General features: G+C 41.3%; 1 protein-coding gene across 2 annotated transcripts in view; it reads right to left on the reverse strand.

Annotated features, from left to right (window-relative positions):
- Positions 1 to 18703, reverse strand: part of ABCC4 (ATP binding cassette subfamily C member 4) — a 260291-nt gene that overhangs the window by 115685 nt on the left and 125903 nt on the right. The gene's annotated exons all lie outside the window — the stretch shown is intronic.

An 18703-nucleotide genomic window follows, 5' to 3' on the forward strand; every position in this document is an offset into this window, starting at 1 on the left:
GATAAGGGCTCAGTAAGTGTTCCTCAACAGATAGGTAGAAGGTTAAGTGAATGTGTTCAGAAAGCAGCATTTTCAGTATTTGCCCTGTTTGGAAACAAGAGACCCTCATTCCAAGAACAGAAGCCAATGGTGAGACAAGCTGGCACCAACCACTCAAAGCAATGATAAAAGAGGCCACCAAAGGCAAATGCCAATAAAAGGTAGGGGGAAAAAAATAACCACTGGTCAAGTCCAAAATAACAAGCATGTTTAAACTCCTGTGGCAGCTGCAACCCAGAAGCATGGCCCTGAGACAAAAGTATGAGGGCTACCAGTGTGGGAGGTGGTCAAGAATCCTTCCAGCTCCCAGAGCCCCCCCACGCTGACGGGGCAGTGAGCGCTCCGAAACAACACGCACATCTGTATGATTCCAGTCTGCCTCTACCGTGAGACAGGCCGGGTCTTTGGATATTGTCTCAACTCACCAAGTAACAGAAGAATTCATCCTGCTCTGCATTCTAACTCTCTTCTTTGCACCTTCAGGACCCTCGAGCAGGCAGGGCCACACTGAATTCATCTCCCCACTCAGTTCATACCCATATAGCTCCCCATCACGGCAGCTGCTCCACAGGAAGAGATCCTGATGCTAAGTATCTGGGAGGTTAATCACATCTACACCAACACGTGCTTCCCTAAGTGCCATGGCATCCTTGGCAAGAAGCTGGCAGCAACACAGACGGAAACTTTTCATGGCCTCCAGGCTGACCTCCTGGCCTAGAAGCGCTAGAAACGCCCATTCTCATCTGTTCCATGATCCACCACCAAAACTGGATTCTGAGTGTTGTCTCGCCGTCTCCAGGCCCCATCTCTCCTGACTCCACTCCGAATGGTCCCACGTCCTTAGCCTTGCCTCGGGGTTCTCCTTCCCAAGTGTCTCCCTTGCAGGATGTCAACCCCTAAAACTGTAACACATCATCACCAGCCCAGCACATCCCACCAGCACACATAATGGATACGCCCACCATGTTCCACCGTTGCCCCAACATCCGGGAGGGATTATCTCTGTTCAGTCTCCCTCAGAGGCCAGGGCAGTCCATGGATTTCCTATAGCCTCCAAACGAGAAGCGACACAGATAGTCTAATGGCCAGCTATAGGCTGCCTGAGGAATTTGCCACGTGTATAAAAACCTAATACAGAATTAAAACTTCTCTCCTGCACGAGTAGATAAAATGAACGGCAAACCATCTTAGTAATCCAGGCTACCAAAGACTGCACAGGGTAGTTTGTGGACAGTTAAGACACACTCAGAATAATGGCCTTTCATATGTACTTTAAACATCTAGGAACTAAGGAGAGAACAGGAATTTCTATAGAAGAGGAAAAGGCTTGAAGAGGGTCTGAAATCTGTAAGGAAATCATTTAACTTTTAAGAAAATCAGAAATTCTTTCTGGGCAGGATCTGGTGTCTGTCCATTGTTCCTGGTAAAACCCAGCTGACACATTTGCAGAATATTCTTGGCCTGCTATTTATGGATTTCCACGGCTAATTTTTACATACTAGTTCGTCCCCCCTTTTCCCTGCAAATGCATATTCCGCCCGCCATTCTCCTCACTCTCCGGGTACGTGTGCTATTGTAACCTACACGAACAAATATTCATCTCCTAAGAGCTATACTGCACAAGTTTTTCATGCATATTAGGGGAAAATCAGGCTTCTGCAGGACATCAAAGTCCTTTCAGACCATGACCTTAACTGTGTTCCTTACCAGCATTCGAAACTTGCTTGCATTAAATAGTATCTGTACAGGCTTGTAATGAAGCGAAATCACTCCAGGATCCCAATCTCTCTGGCAGCCACAGACTCCACGGGCCTCAGATGAAAAGTCATGTTGCTCATCACTGAAAGGTTTCCTTCGAGCTGAATAGATCCACTAGTCACAAACCTGAAATTGCTAATATTTTCATCAGAAAGGGGTAAGAGAGCTTTAATTTACCAAGACACTATGACCTGGAGGCAGCAAGCAGCTCAAGGCTGAACAGGTCGAGCTATCACATGCGTGAGATGTCATCGAAACATGAATGGGGGAGAGAGTCCAACGTAGCATTTTTCTTTTCTCACATCAAAACACATTACTCCTGACGCTTGGACTTTCTAGGTCAGTTCACTTTCACCTAGGTTTCACTTTGCCTCACATTCTGTCCAGACACATTCTTTTATCAGCCAGGCACTTTTGCCTCGCATTTGTCCTCAAACCCAACAAGGAAAACAAAAAAGTTCAGAAGTCAAAGAATGTAAGACTCCTCTCAAGTGAAGTACAAAGAGAGAGAACACAGGATGTACCATGAATACAGAGCTCCATATACCACCGCTTCTGACCAAAGTGCGTTCTATACAGGGTGGCGATGGGGGGAGACTAATGACATTTCGATAAACCTTAATATGTTTTAACCAATATATGAAAAGAACCTTACAGGCAAAGATGGGAGTAAAGAGGCCACAACCTTATGTTACTGAAACTCAACAAAGGAGAAGCTGGTTCAATCGTCCAGAGAGCCAGCCACACCCCCAATGGCAAATGGCAGACTTTATTCAGGAAAATGATTCCCACGTTTGACTTTTTAAAAAGACTATCAAAACATAAAAGACAATGGAAACAGGTTCTCCCAGAAGCAAAGGAAACAGTGACGAGTTAACATCATACACCTAAATTTACAACAACAACAAAAGCCCAAAAGATGGCTAAAATTAGGATTAGATCCTGTCCTTATACAATTTGTGATAAACTGATGAGCACAAAAAACTACTTCACTATAAACATTGAGCCATTTAAAGACTAAGTAGTAAGATTTCCTAGACACTATTTTCCTGAAAATTTCCAAATATCATTTAACTTCTGTGGAGAGCAAGCAAGTAAGAAAGCAAAAATTCTACGTTACTGCAAAAAAATTAAGATATGGGGGGTGCTGGTGGCAGCACCTGGGTGGCTCAGTCTGTTAAGTGTCAGACTTCGGCTCAGGTCACGATCTCCCGTGAGTTCGAGTCCCGCATCAGGCTCTGTGCTGACAGCTCAGAGGCTGGAGCCTGCTTCGGATTCCGTGTCTCCCTCTCTCTCTACCCCTTGGCAGCTCACACTCTGTTTCCTCTCTCTCTCAAAAATAAACATTAAAAAAAAAAAGATACAGGCCATAAGAGATGATGGAAGAATCTCTCCCTTTCCCACTACCGTGACTTGTGAATAGAGGAGGGGAATCTGAAAAATGAACTGTGTACCAAAGCCTGAATGAGTAATTAAAATGTGGATCTTATTTTTTTTAATGCTTATTTATTTTTGATAGGGAGACAGACAGACAGAGCTTGAGCAGAGGAGGGGCAAAGAGAGGAGACAGAATCTGGAGCAGGCTCCAGGCTCTGAGCTGTCAGCACAGAGCCCAATGCGGGGCTCGAACTCACAAACGGCAAGATCAAACACCTGAGCTGAAGTTGGATGCTTAACCAACTGGGCCACCCAGGCACCCCAAATAAAATGTTTTTAAGTGCAATTCATTGGGATTGATACATCCGTGGCTCCAGGCTGCTATTAACTTAAGCTCTAAACCCAAGATAAGTCTGCTACTGAACCACAGACACTGGCAGCATGGTTTGTATGAAAGAGACCAACAGGGGAATTTATCCATTCTTCTATTACACCCCACACCCCCGGGCTTCTTTATATCTATAGGATAGCTGGATGGGATTCCTACAATACTGAAGTCATTTTGCTGTGGTTCTCCTCAGGAAACTTCCCAGATCTCCGCTCCATCCACTACATGACTAAATGACTAACACCTCCAACCATATTATTTTCCCACTCATAGTCAATACGAGCCCTACTATACATTGAACTTCATTTCCAATATAGCCTATATCAAGGTAGTTAATGTCTTCATGCAAATGATTGCAGACATCTTGGAATGGTTAGCAGTACATGTACAGCAGTACATCTGACAAGATTTGAGAACTAACACTCTTTATCTCTGACTCGTTTTATTAAAAAGAGCTCTTATCAAGTGCTATGTTGTTTTCACTCCCCCTAAGAACCCCAATGCCAAAGAAGAGCTCACTACAATCCCATGATCCCACACTGTCTCTTACAGTATCAATACTATAACTATAAATATCAGTAAACATAAATACTATAAACTTCAGAGCTAACGTTTTCATAACATGGGATCAGCTATAAAATTACAAAAACTTTACAGTCATGACAGAGATGAAGCAGGTTGTTGTAGGGATATCTGCACTCCTATCTCATGCCGGCCTTATTCACAACAGTCAAAGTTTGGAAATAACCTGTCTCTCAACGATGAAGATCTCTCGCTCTCGCTCTCATACACACACACACACACACACACACACACACACACACACACACACACAGGAATACTATTCAGCCATGAGAAAAAAGGAAATCCTGCCATTTGCAACGACACGAATGGACCTTGAGGACATCCTGCCAAGTGAGATAAGCCATACAGAGAAAGACAAATACTCTATGACATCTCTGATATGTGGAGTCTAAAAATGCTGAACTCATAAAAGCAGTGAGTAAAATGGTGGTTACCAGGGGCTAGGGGCGTGAAAGAGATGTTGTTTCAGGGTACACACTTGCAACTTACAGATAAATAAAGTCTTAGAGACAGAATACACAGTGATTACAGACAACAAAAGTATACTATAAACAGTAAATCTACTAAGAGACTAGACCTTAATTATTCCCGACACAAGAAGAAGTCATCATCATGTGACGACAGAGCTGTTGGCTAATGCCACAACAGCAATCATACTGCACTATAAATGTATCACCTCAATATGCTGTACGTGTACCTTAACCTTATGCAGTGCTATATGCCAAACAGGTCTCCAAAAAACATAAACAGTACGTCATGAGAAGGCACCGGTGAAAGTCTCTTAAAACTTTAGGGCCACAAGAAAAGCTTAAAGTGATTATCTGGTTTTCAGAAACAGTAACTTTCCCTACAGATCAAAGATCCATCCACCCACCCACCCCCATCCCATTTTGGAACGAATTCATTTTCTGCAAACTGATAAAAGCAAGGAAGTGCACATAAAAGCTGAATAAACACAGAAGGAGGAGGCCAAAGACCACAAATTTTGAAGTATTTCTTATTCTCATATTTGTAACTTAAATTCGAATTCTGTATCAATACAAACACATATATCCACTGATTGCCTATACCTTATACCACCCGTATTATGTGATGCACTGTCCAGGTCATGCAAATTTTCTGCAATTTTAAAAAGGTTTCTGATTAGTATGATGTCCACATCCATTTCATAGGAAATACTACGCTAAACAATTTCACCTTGACCTGAAGAGCCACCATTACTGTGTAAAATACAATGCATAGGAATGGACGATGTATCTTTAGAAAATACCCATGGGGAGTTCAGGATACAGTGTCTGGTTCCCTTATGTAAAATTCCCAGCACACTGGCATATAGAGGTGCTCAATACATGTTTAGTTATAATCTCTATGCTGATTAAAATCTGCGTGCTGGTTAACGATTAGAACAATCTGGTTCTTAATTTTCATTTACAGGCATCGTAACTCTACGGTTTCCACATAATAACCAATGAGGACGATAACAACGGGAGTGAACAAGAAGGCAAGGGAATGCAGGGTACAAGCTTCAGAGGCGCCAGAGAGTGGAGGTTTCTCGTTGTTTTGTTGCTACTGAAGGTGACATGAGATGATGGAAGGGACAGTCTTTTGGTAAGTTTAAGTTATCAAACAAATTTACAATGTTGCTAGAAAATGAGAAGACATAGGGAAATATTCCAAATTTACCATAAGTTGGGCTGATCCCGAAGGAACTAGATTATAACTGCCAACAGATGAAACCTCTACCGTGGAACAGATCCCTAAAACATTCGAGGGTGTACGAAAACTAGAGTCATAAAAATCCTATCAGTCTTTACAACCTACTTCTAAGTCTCTTTTTTATCAAGATATTTGTAAGTGAGTTCTGCAGGAAGACAGAACCATTGCGTTTCGGCGTTGAGGGCCTCTCAGACGTCACTGAGGCTGAACACTAAGACTCAGAACTAGTTAGGTGATCCCTGCCTGACTACTAACACAGCTACCTGGCAAACAGGTGTTAAACGAATAAGCACTCTATCTTCACTTGGGTCTCTCCACCCCAAACTATTCCTTCATATGCCTCAGTGCTGTTATAGCCAGCCAGAAATTTCTGGCATTTAAATGATCAGTTGATTAACACTACCTGGGCAGTATATATAGAAGAGCTGTATTTGTTCTGTGGATTTATTATTCCCTTAACAGCTTTAAAAATATAATTGATAGTTTGTAAGAACCACCCAGGAATCTCCTTTTCTTCCCAAGCTGCTTTAACTGTATTTTGTGCAAGAAGAAGTTCTGAAGTAGAATGTCCATCTGATAGAAATGCAGAAGGACTGCCCAGAATTAACTGCAGTGAACAAACCACAAAATGTCTCTAAAAACATCCCATGAATAAAATGTGAAGGCTTGACAATCTAAAACTGCCTTAGGTCAACTTTAACTTTCGCTTGTGAAATTTGTCATTTTGCATGCTTTTTGGAAAAAAAGGTGAATACATAGAAGCTCTACATTTTGACCAGTTATAGCATTTTTAAAAATAATAAGTTCCTGCTACTCCCAAGAAGTATACCCACTTCCCTGGAATGATTCCAATGCTGCATTTAAGTAGGACTTATTTTATAAATTTCAAACTGTCTTTCCTTAATTACACAATAGACTTCTGTAATAAACTTCAACCATATCATTTTTAAACAAAAAGTAAACCAGATGTTTGGTACTTACATGCAAAATTGAGCTCCCCTTGTGAAACCAAATTAAATTAAAGTGAACTCCGGAGTGGAGCTAGGCCCCAATGAAAACAACAACAAACACAAGCCAACAAAAAAACATGATGTTGTGTTGTGGCTTGTTGGTCTTGGTCACTTACCTATTTTTCCTTACATCTGGGAAAACATACCCTCCCTTTCCCCCACCCCACTGTTTTATCAAAATCAGCATATGCATTTGGATTTCGTTTAAAAAAAAAAAAAAAAAAAAAAGAGGCAATGGGGTACCTGGGTGGCTCAGTAGGTTGAGCCCCGACTTCAGCTCAGGTCATGATCTTGCGTTCATGGGTTCAAGCCCTGCATTGGGCTCTGTGCTGACAGCTCAGAGCCCGAAGCCTGCTTCAGATTCTGGGTCTCCCTCTCTCTCTGCTCCTCCCCCCACCTATGCTCTGTCTCCCTCCCTCTCAAAAATAAACAAACATTTAAAAAATACATTAAAAAAAAGAGGTGAAAACCCCTAAAATTTCAACATGTCACTTAAAGAGTCAAAAATCAATGTCCACTATATGGTAGGCACTGTTTTAAATGCTTTACATATATGGAACCTCTTAGTTCTCACACACATAAAAAAGCTTCTTTCTCCCACTATACTACCATCCCCAGTGTACAGACAGAGTTGAAGCAGACAGAGATTAAGTAACTCAGTCAAGGTCTGTCGGTGGCAGAGCTTGGATTCACATTCAGGAAGGATGATTCCAAAGTTTGTTCTCTTTACCATGGAGCCAGAATCACACTTTGATTCAAAACCACTACTGGGAAATACAAGAAATCCATTCACATTGGTCAAATTCAAGGTCACTTTATTTGCTGGTCATTTTTCAAATTAAAAATTTTTCATCTCTTTAATGGAATCCAATAATATGAACCTTATTCTGATGTGACAATCTAACTGAAGAGAGGTCTCTCTCTCAACATGCACACCCACCTCACCCGTCTTCAGTGCTGCTTAAGGGCAATCGTGCTTCAGTCAAGAGGACCTTGATGTAGCAGTGAGATGGTGACTGGCTCAGCTACTCCAAAGCTCTGCTCCCAACAGAACTGGGACATCCCAGCACCTTGACCTCCATCCCACTCTCTGACCATTAACACTGTAAAATACCTACTGATGACAACCAAAGTTCTCTCGCATCTGACATCAAATTAAAAAGGGACCTAAGAATTCCGGGGAAAGAAAAGATGGGCTATTTTTAAAGAAGTACTCCATGTTTATCCAAAACCTACAAGATACTCATTTTGTCACCTAAAATTTCAAACCCTAACCTCATCTAGAAAATTTGGCTAGTCTGACAGAGCAAGAACCAAGACAAGAACACATACCTGAAGGCGGATCATTTAAGCATTACCTTCCTGTCATGTCTCCTTTGTGAAAGAAGATGTGAGCGGTCAGAACACTTGGCATCAAGGATTCAAGCTTCTTCATTCAATGTTTAGAATTCCCTAACGTATAACAGATCTATTCACCTGGTCTAAAGACTTGACAATTCGTTAATAAACAGGTTACCTGATTGTACGATAACCACTGTCTGGGTTACACAGGTGTTGCCTTTTATTACTCTGGCTATTTATGTCAACAACTATTTAATCTTGAAGAACAATTTTCTAGTAACACTGATTACTCACCATCTTGAAACAGGGGTTTATTTTCCTTTTATATACAGGAGTATAAGTCAAGACCAACATTTCAAAGCCAGCACCAAAAACAAACACTTCTGTCTACAATACAGTTTACTGATAGAACTCATTCAACTACATTTGACTCCCTTTTCATTTTTATCCTAAGAGGGAGAGTATAGAGATTTACATTAGCATGAGATATAATTTTAAGATGTTACTACCATCTTATTCTCCAAAAAGTTAAAATAACAAATTTATAGTTCTCCCAGAGGAAATTAATTTAATGAGCCCAGGCCATTCTGACACTAAAGGAAGAAGAAAAAAAAAAAAAAGTTCTAAAAGAAATGACTATATACAAGAAAACAACAATTTCCTTCTTAATCTACTTTTAGATATTTAAAGGTAATGAAAAAAATTAATCCCTGATTCTTAGTTGCAAAGCACCGCTGTGATCTAGACATATGGAATTATGTATGTGAGAAAATATATTTAAAGAACAAAACCACATACACTGTGGTACCTGTTCAAATGTTTATGCACAACAAAAAGAAGTAGGTGCTCACTATATTGTACACCTGAAACTAATATAACACCACAGTATGTCAACTGTACAGGAATTAAAATTATAAAAAAGAAGCAGGTACACTGTTTTTCTTAGCACACTCTCAAAATTTCTATACCTTTTGATTCTAAGCCTCAAACACAGTAAAGAATGAGACCACAGTCACTGAACCAAAAGAACACTTCCTGAAACCTCCACATAAAGTTTACAGACAAATCAAGATCATTAACTAAGTATTGATTTAAACATCCTAAAATCAGGGACTTAAGCTGACACACTGGTTTCTGCTGATGTTTTTAACAACACAGTGCTCTACAGCATTCTTCAACCAACAGCGAACCTGGAGGCAGGATTTTCCCATCACGGAGAGCACGACTGTATTTGGAATAACGTCTGGATGAAGATTTTTAAACACCTAACAAGTCCAAAATAGATTTTCCAGGTTTTCAAGAGGTTGAAATATTTCCCCACATGATACAATCTATTAAAATGCAAATGTAGAAAAGAAATAAAAGGAAAATATTTCCAGCAAAGACCTTGATTTTCTGACAGCTTTCCATTTAACCATGGTGTTTAGATGAACTTCCATTCAAAGTGTCCTTGAATCTTTGGACCTTGCTGTCTTTTTTCTAGATGTTAAAGAGTGTCCACCTAAATGAGAGGGAAATTTCTAAAAGGATGATCCTGGTTACCAAGAATGAGAACACCCAACAGATCATGGCTCATGTCATGACAACATTCTCAGGGAGAAAGCTGCCGTTGCTTATGTCCTACCCACTGTCTAAGCATTTGTAACACACTTCTAAAAGTCCAAAGAGAAGTTATGTGTAGATACTCATTAAAGGACGACTTCCTTCTTTCCCTGACGCACTTTGTGGAGATGAGCTCTGACACCTGGATGGTTCCTGACGGGTCAGGATAGGTGAGTATCATCAAGAGCCTGCTTAGATGCCGGGCAGGGTTTGCTATAAGCTTAGAGGTCATTACCTCAAATACATCGCTTTCTTTTGTTTCCTAAATCACTCTCACTCTCCAACTGGTATGATTTCATTTTGAAACAATCTGTCCTGAAATTCCAACAAAACAGTTTATGAAAAAGAAATATACCCCTGGGCTACGTGTATGCGTGTTGTGTGTACATGTGAATTGAGATACCTGCCCTACAGCTACATTAAATCTCTGAGTCTCTATCTTTTCTACATGGAATCATTGAATACTGATACTGGATGGGTTTTTTTGTTTTGTTTTACAAACAATCCACTGTCTGCAGATATTTCAGTTTGCAAATGCCTTGAAAACAGGGGCTTTTTGTCCTAGTGCTTGGGGACCACAACTTACAACCAGGAGAGGACCAGTAAAAATGCCTGAGGAGTGAAAAGGCCTCCCTCTTTTCACCTGTGAAACCTGAGGCCAGAAGTGAAGGGACCGTCCTAGCTACTCCAAAGCTACATGGCAGCAGAACAAGGTCTTTGCCACATCTCAACCTACATCTCAACTCCCCACTCAGTAACAGTTTAAAATGTCCACTGATGTTTTAAAATAAATGAATTCGCGGGTGTCTGGGTGGCTCAGTCGGTTAAGCATCCGACTTCAGCTCAGGTCATGATCTCACAGTTCATCAGTTTGAGCCCTACACTGGGCTCTGTGCACTGACAGTGCAGGGCCTGCTTGGGATTCTCTCTCTCTCCACTCCCCCTCCCTCCCCTCCCCACTTGAGCTCTCTCTCTCTAAATAAAAAAAATAAACACTAAGTAAATAAAATGAATTATTTTTCTTTACCTCTTAAGAATATGTAGTTTATAAGGTAAAATTATCAAGTACCAAATATTTAACCCACGTAAGTTCTAACATTTTTCTTCAATGCACAACTAAACCCCAAGGAAATGCACTGGGTATTTGATGGTTTCCTTTCCCTGACTGGTAAGTAACAGAAACTGGAACTTTGTAGAGCGTAGCTCCATGAACCACAGCTTCCAAAGAACCAATGTATATGGTTTCTTCTTCATGCCATCACATACCAGAAACAAAGACTACCATAAATAATCTATTGCAAACTCTACTTTGGAAAATAAATAGGGAAGGGTTCAATTTAACGTGAACACTGAGCGCAAAGACAAAAAGGCTCTAATTCTATTTCAACACTCTCAAGTTGCATTGTTCTTAAAGGGCGTGGCACAGAGAGATGCAAATACACTCCTGAAACCATCCCCTCTTCTATCCAGCCAACAACTACTAATCAGCTACAAAGTGTCCCATCCTGGCTTCAGAGGCTTTTGCAATAACAACAGATATGCTCCATGAGGTCTGAGAGCCCAAGGCTAAGAGAAGAGACAGGGAGTCAACACATAATTACCTAAATTATAATTTAACCACAATTGGGACAAGTACTATAGAGATGTGGTTTAAAACATAACCAAATTTTAAACTTATATGAACGAAAATGTCACAGGCTCAATATTGTAAACATCTGGGGTTTTTTTTTTCCATTTTCTTCATGTCAAAATAAATAACAATGTTTAAAATAAGGGGGTTAGGGAAGAAATGATAACAGAAGATGAAGATGAAAATCAAAGTTCACACCACGGCATCGTTAAGAGAGCTCCAAAATCAAATGGTTGAGGGGAAACAACTAACTGTTTAGCAAAACCATAGGGGATTTCAACCCAGCAAATTTCTATCTACTCCCACCCCATGTCAGAAGACTATGCTTTCTATATGCTTATCAATATTTAGTTGTGTGAAATCTGACCCAGAAATACTATTCCAGTTTGAAATGGTTGTACAAAAGCAATAAACTGTCTCATAAAGATACTTTGATGCATTTTCTGACTGTCACAAAGAGCTACAAAGTTGAAGTAATTATCTGTGTGTGATGGGGGGGGGGGGCCTTTAAATAACAGTAATCTGAATTACTGTAAATCACACACCCCATAAGGTAATGCCAAATTACTGGGCACACTCACACCCGACAGTGGGACACACTAGTGAAGTCCTCAGTACCAAAGACTGCCTAGCTCCAAGTTGGCTAAGGTTGAGACAACAAATATGAAATCAATAAAAACCGAGAGTTTGGGGGTATTAACATCATAGCCACAAATATTAGAGTGAAGTGGAGAACTTACATATTAGGATACATATATCATTTAATATGTACTCTATTAGGAAATGAAAGAACACAAGTAAAATGTCGTACTTAGAAATTCCTGAGATATTACATGACTACCACTGTGAACAAGGCACAAGCTTCCCGAATCTTATCTTATTAACATTTTATTGGACAACCACAAACAGTGCTTTCTCGGTTACTAAGTTGTCAGTATTTCCATGTAGGATTATTACAGAGAAAAACCAGGAATAAGAGTAATCAGAACATTCTAGTAGATTAAAAATGTATACCAAAATGGTGCAATATTTACCAGCTCTGGACAAGAGCTATAATAATCACCCTTATAGAGATTACTGACAAAATAACAATAGTAATCAAATATATGTAACTATGTAACTATTTAAACTCGTAACAAAGGCTTTTATGATACTATTAGCAGTAAATGAGCAACTCCCATAAAATATGACTTAATATCACCATGATAAGAGTTTAAGTACATATAACCATTGTTATGTGAAAAAACATTATTTTTAATGTGTGACAACCTGACAGGATTTAATTACCACACCTATTTCAAACTATTAGCTGCTTCATTCAAACCTGAAAAAACAATATTTATATGTAGCTATTGAGAATCACTATGATTGATGCAATCTTTTGTGTTATTCCCTTTATAGTCACTTGCATTTGTTATTATTAACAAGGAAAAAAGAAAGGGGAAATGCGTGTTTCTGTTTTGCAACAAAGCTTTTTCTGATGATGACTAACTTCTTCCTTTGAACACAAAAAGCCTCTTTAACTAATGTACATATAAATATGTTCTCTACAATGTGCACCAAGCAAGGAAAGGGAAAAAAAAAAAAAACAAAAACACAAGACTGTAGGACTTAAGCCAGAATTAAAAGCAACCTAAGCAAGATGAATACATGAAAGCTGTCAGGATGGATGTTATTCTTACTCCCAATTTCTTACAGCTCATCTGCTCTCAAGAAAGAAAAACCATAGTTTCTTTTAACCATATCCACACAACAGATCTCACTTGAAAGGAAACACAGCCAGTGATTTGGCATGAATGGGCACATTCCCAATTTTCCAGCATCACTCCTGAATATTTATGTCGGTGACGAATGAGGACACCGGTAAAATATTTTAACACGAAGTCTTGCCTTGTAAATCGTCTCGATGCTGTGTCAAAACAACACCTACCATAAATCAGAAGTTTTAGGACCAGTGTTTCCTGTTCTAACATGCTACCTGCTCAGCAGAATCACTTGTGTGGACAGGCACAGATGAGTCTGTGCTAAGCAGAGCCACCTCCCCTCCTAACTTACAGAGCTGTAATTTCACAGGCCTATTATCGTCGAGGTAATTTTGACGGTGCTGAAATATTATACTTGTTAAAAATATGCATTTAGCACTAACTCCAGTGGTCATTTGAACTGGATAAACAGAGAGATATCCCTACAATTATCTTTCTTCTCTACTGATGACTCTTTTTTCTAGCAGGGCAGCAGTACTGTGACAACTGATTTTATAAACAGTACAGCAAGTTTTTCTGACAGTCCAAAAAGCTCACCGTGGTGCTTTCAGTTCACTTTTTACTTCTCCACAAGTTATTTATGAACAACGTGTAAGGGATGCTGAGGAGTCCCTTTCAAGGTTGAAGAAACAAAACAATAGTTCAAACCTCTCCCAGCCTCCTGCTTCACAACCCTCAGCTCCTTACTCACGCATATCCCAATTCAGGAGTTTAGATGTGCGAAGTCATCTACGTGTGGGCAAATTAGAAATCCTAACCCTTTGGGGTGCCTGGGTGGCTCAGTCGGTTAGGCAGCCGACTTCAGCTCAGGTAATTATCTCGCGCTCTGTGGGTTCGAGCCCTGCGTGGGGCTCTGCGCTGACCAGCTCGGCACCTGAAGTCTGCTTCCGATTCTGTGTCTCCCTCTCTCTCTGCCTCTCCCCTGCTTGCCCTCTGTCTCTTTCTCAAATAATAAACATCAAGGGGAAAAAAAGAAAAGAAATCCTATCCCTTTGAGCAATTCCAGATTTTTGATTGGGGGGTACACAAATATGTCTCTCAGTTCCATACGTTAATGAGCACAAGAAACTTCCATCGGAAAAAAATAAAATTGACAAAAGAAGAGGTTAGTCCATTTGCTTTTCTCCTTTTATAGTACTCTGGCCCTAACTTAATCTGTAAGGAAAAAATAACGATATGCATTTGTACTTATCTTATACCGGATGCCTAAATAAGTGAACACACACACACCACTGCAGGATAACCAGTCACGTGAGGTGAACACAAAGGCCACAACCCAATATTAACTTTGCACTTTCCTGAGAGAATAAACAAACACCAGTATCTCCTGACATCGGTGGCCCACTTTCTTAAAGCCGAATTAACACACTGAAAGCAAATAAACAAATTATTTATCTGGAATCCATTACAGTCAGTTCATTCAGCCAAGTGTTAGGTCACTGTTATTAGGCATGAAGAAACAGAACAACTATCCACTCATCTTGTTTCCAAAGTGAAGGGTGAAATTCTAGATAACCTCGACCCATTCTGCTCGCGTGGAAGGGAACTGAAGAAACTGCCTGGTCACATTTTCCCCTAAACTCATGTTTGACTCCGGTCATACAGGCGGCCATATTCTGCCCACAGGGATTAAAATATATCCAGTCGAGATGTCAGCGGCTACCCATTCCAAGTACTATTCCAGTTTAGAAATCCACATAACCTTGTGTGAAACGCCAGATATTCTGGGACAACACTGTGAATAATTCTTTAATAAAGAGTCTAATGTCTCAAACATAATAAACTACAGCAATGATTTAAAATTCTGCACCAATACTATAAAACACAAGACTCCAGCTATAAAAAATGGAATTTCTAAGCTTTAAATTAAAAAAAAAAAAAATAGGTTTTTACAATAAGGTGCCCTTACAGTATATCCCTGAAATAATATAGATCATGCTGCCCTCTTGTGCCAGACGTAAAAAATAAAACAAATTCAGAAGAACATGGTTTATGCTGAATATAGACATAATCTTCTAATTTCTGAATTGCTTCCCTGTATTCCCTGCGCATTAAGATCTGATAGAACAGAAAGGACAGAAGACAAATGTTGATCATGGAAGAGGTAGGTGTGGCCCTCAGTACAGGAACACACACAGACCACATCTAAACAGGCACTACTCAACTCAAGTTGTTGCAATCAGAATGTGCGGGAAATGCCGGGGCAGCTGAAAACGTGCAGCCCTTTAACAGACACACAATACGGTCACCAAAATACACTGAGAAGGGAAGGATAAAAATAAAGGAAGGCAAAAAGAGGAAAAGAAAAGTAGCTTTTTGCCCTTCTAAGACAACACACTTAGCTGACTGAAATTTTACCCAGTTTAAGACTGATTGGGTTATGAAAAAAATCAGTGGGTAAAACAGTACTGCATTATATAAGCAAATAAGTTAACTCCGTGCAACCATACATGGGTTCAAAATGAAGAGAAACTTAGTCGTGAAGCTTGGAAAGATGGCGCCTTCTTAAAAACCAGAGCTCTGGAGTGCTTCAAGAGCAGCCAGAGAGACTTAGCCAGCAAGAAGGAACATGCACTGTCCGGGTTCACCTTGTCCTTCTCCCTAAATCCAAGTCAGAGAACCTGGGACTTTTGGGCCAGGGCAAGGGGCAGCCAATGTTTCAGGACCCTTCACCGAAGGCCTGGTTCTCTGCACAAGGTCAAAGGATCTCCCACTGATCAACAAAATGGGAGAAGCAGGAAAAGGGAATCAGCCCATCTGGGGTGGAAACACCCATGAACAAATGTAAAAAGAGACTTCCACAATCCGGATTGGGTTCACTGGGAATATTCCAGCACAAGCGGGAACTGAAGGTGGCTATGGAAGGGAACCCTGGCAGACATCTGCAAATCCAAGCCAGGCTATAGTGTGTGCAGATGCCGTCGCCACCCCAGGCCTCACTTGCAGGAGACTACACCCTTCCCCTCCTTCCCATCCCCTCTTTTCCAAACTCCAAGATGCTGTCAGGACCACGAACTCTTAGGAAACTTACTGACATCTCCCTGAGAAGGTGCTCTGGATAACAAAGTACTGAGAAGAGAATGATATGCTTCCTGGATTCTCCATGCTGCTCGGAGGGCACTCTGTAACTCGGAGTGGGATCACTGGGCACAGATGTTTAACGTAAAAATCAAGTCTGCCTAGGGGTGCCTGGCTCACTCAGTTGGTTGAATGTCTGCCTCTTGGTCTCGGCTCAGGTCATGATCTCACGGTTCAGGAGTTTGAGCCTTGTGTTGGGCTCTGAGCTGACAGTGTGAGCCTGCTTGGGATTTTCTCTCCCCCTCTCTGTTTCTCTGCCCCTCACCTCCCTCCCTCCCTCCCTCTCTCTCTCTCTCTCTCAATAAACTTTTAAAAAAATGAAGTATGCCTACCCTTCTACTATAGAGGGGAATTGCTTTTTTAATATTATAGAACCATTAAAATATATATACGATCCATGATGTTCCCTATGAAGCACAGCTTTGGTGTGTTCTTCCCATTGGTTTAAAAACTATAAAAATGATATCCAAATGGAAATTTAAAATCTACCACTTAAAATACTTTTCTAATTAAAAAAAAATTTTTTTTTAATCTATCACTAAAAACAGTAAATAATTCATGCCCTCTGAACATTCTGGACAAACTGGGCCTATCTTTGGAGTGCTTATTTGGGTTTCTATTTTCTTGAAGGAAAAGAAGCCCTGTTAACAGATCCAGGAGGGGGAGAGCAAGATAAACACTAGTGTGTGGCTCTAAGATTAGCGACCTTGAAGATTTAGACTCGGTCCCAAATCCTTGAATAATAAATAAATCAGCATGTGGAGAAGCCTACAGGTCTTGAACAGGAAGAACCTGGTTAACTGTGGCCATGAGCATTCAGAGGCTGTGATAACAGAAACGCAGTCCCACTTAATGCTCTCAACTTTATGACCACAGTTTTCAAATTAACTGGCAAAGTGCGGCAACTTCCCGGCCGTCAGATGTGTGCGCCCTCCAGTCTCCTGACCGCGGCTGTAACAAGACTACAGATGAGTCGGGGCCTCTGCAGATCACCGTTCCTGTGCTCTGCACCCGGCCTGCGCTAAACAAACGTGCTGAATAAACAGCACAAAATGCTTTCCTGAACAGTCTTATTTTACCCTCACGACAGCCTTGTGAAGCAGGAAAGGCAGCTGGCATTTCCATTTCACAGGTGAGGAAGTTCCGAGACGCCACGCGTCACTGTGGCCAAGAGTCATTAGGTGCTGACCACGGGCCAAGCACTGCTCTAGGCTGTGTGAATGTACCGATCTGCTTTATTCCCACACTGTCTGGATAAGGGAGGTACCAAGAGTATCCCCATTTTACAGCTAAGAATGCTGAGGCACAGAGAAATTAAGTAACTAGCACCTGAGTACTCACAGAACCATAACCAGCTACTGTGATCAGCTAGCACAGGTGTGAGCCCAGGCAGCCGGATCCACAGTCCACACTTCTAACCACGACAACATCCCGCTTTGAGAGTCACCTGCCCAGCGGTATGTACACCTGTGGCCTGGGTCACACGGCTAGTTAACAGCCAGGCCAAGCCTACTCCTGTGCTCTCTCCAGCCTCCCTCCCTGCCTGGATGGGTCCCCTCAATCCTCTCCTGCGTCAACCAAGCCTCCCTGGGCCTGAACCGTGGGAGCACGTGTTGATGAACAAACTCTTCCTGGGGACCCAGGTCAGGACGCCACCCCCAGCAGCAAGACATGTCAAAGACCTCAGGGTGGGGCATCAACCACTCAGACACCCTCCAGGTGTGCTCACGTTGAGGAACTTATGTGCGCCGTGCCACAAAGCCTCCAATTATGGAAACAAAAGTCCACTTTAAAGCTAGAGTGAGGAGCTTCTATCGAAGAGGATGTGTACACTTCAATCTTGGGTTTTAATTAATTTTTCATTATAATTTTAGGTACACCTTCAAGTCCAGGATGACCTAGTTTAATGCCACATGATGCAGTCAATGTTCTGGCAACTGGTCAACAACATTTAAACGCGCCTGCATCCAACGAAGGGTGTTTCATATGCCCCACAACAAACAGATTCCTAAACCTGTTTATTTTCCACACGCACGTAAATCGCAATAGAAGCTTGCATGCACCTGGGGTGCCTAGGTGGCTCAGTCAGTTAAGCGTCTGACTTCAGCTCAGATCATGATCTCCAGATTCAAGAGTTCGAGCCCCACATCGGGCTCTGTGCTGACAGCTCAGAGCCTGGAGCCTGCTTCAGATTCTGTGTCTCCCTCGCTCTCTGCCCCTCCCCCACTAGCACTCAGTCTCCCTCTCTCTCTCTCTCTCCCAAAAACAAATAAACATTTAAAAAAACTAAAAAAAAAGAAAGAAAGAAAGAAAGAAGCTCATATGCACCCCACATTCAGATTTTGTCGGGTAGTAGAAAACTGTCAGTGAAGCTTTTTGTGGACAATGAATCAACACACACAGCGATTTCTTCCAA

Source organism: Panthera uncia (assembly GCF_023721935.1).
Source record: "Panthera uncia isolate 11264 chromosome A1 unlocalized genomic scaffold, Puncia_PCG_1.0 HiC_scaffold_16, whole genome shotgun sequence".
NCBI lineage: Eukaryota > Metazoa > Chordata > Mammalia > Carnivora > Felidae > Panthera > Panthera uncia.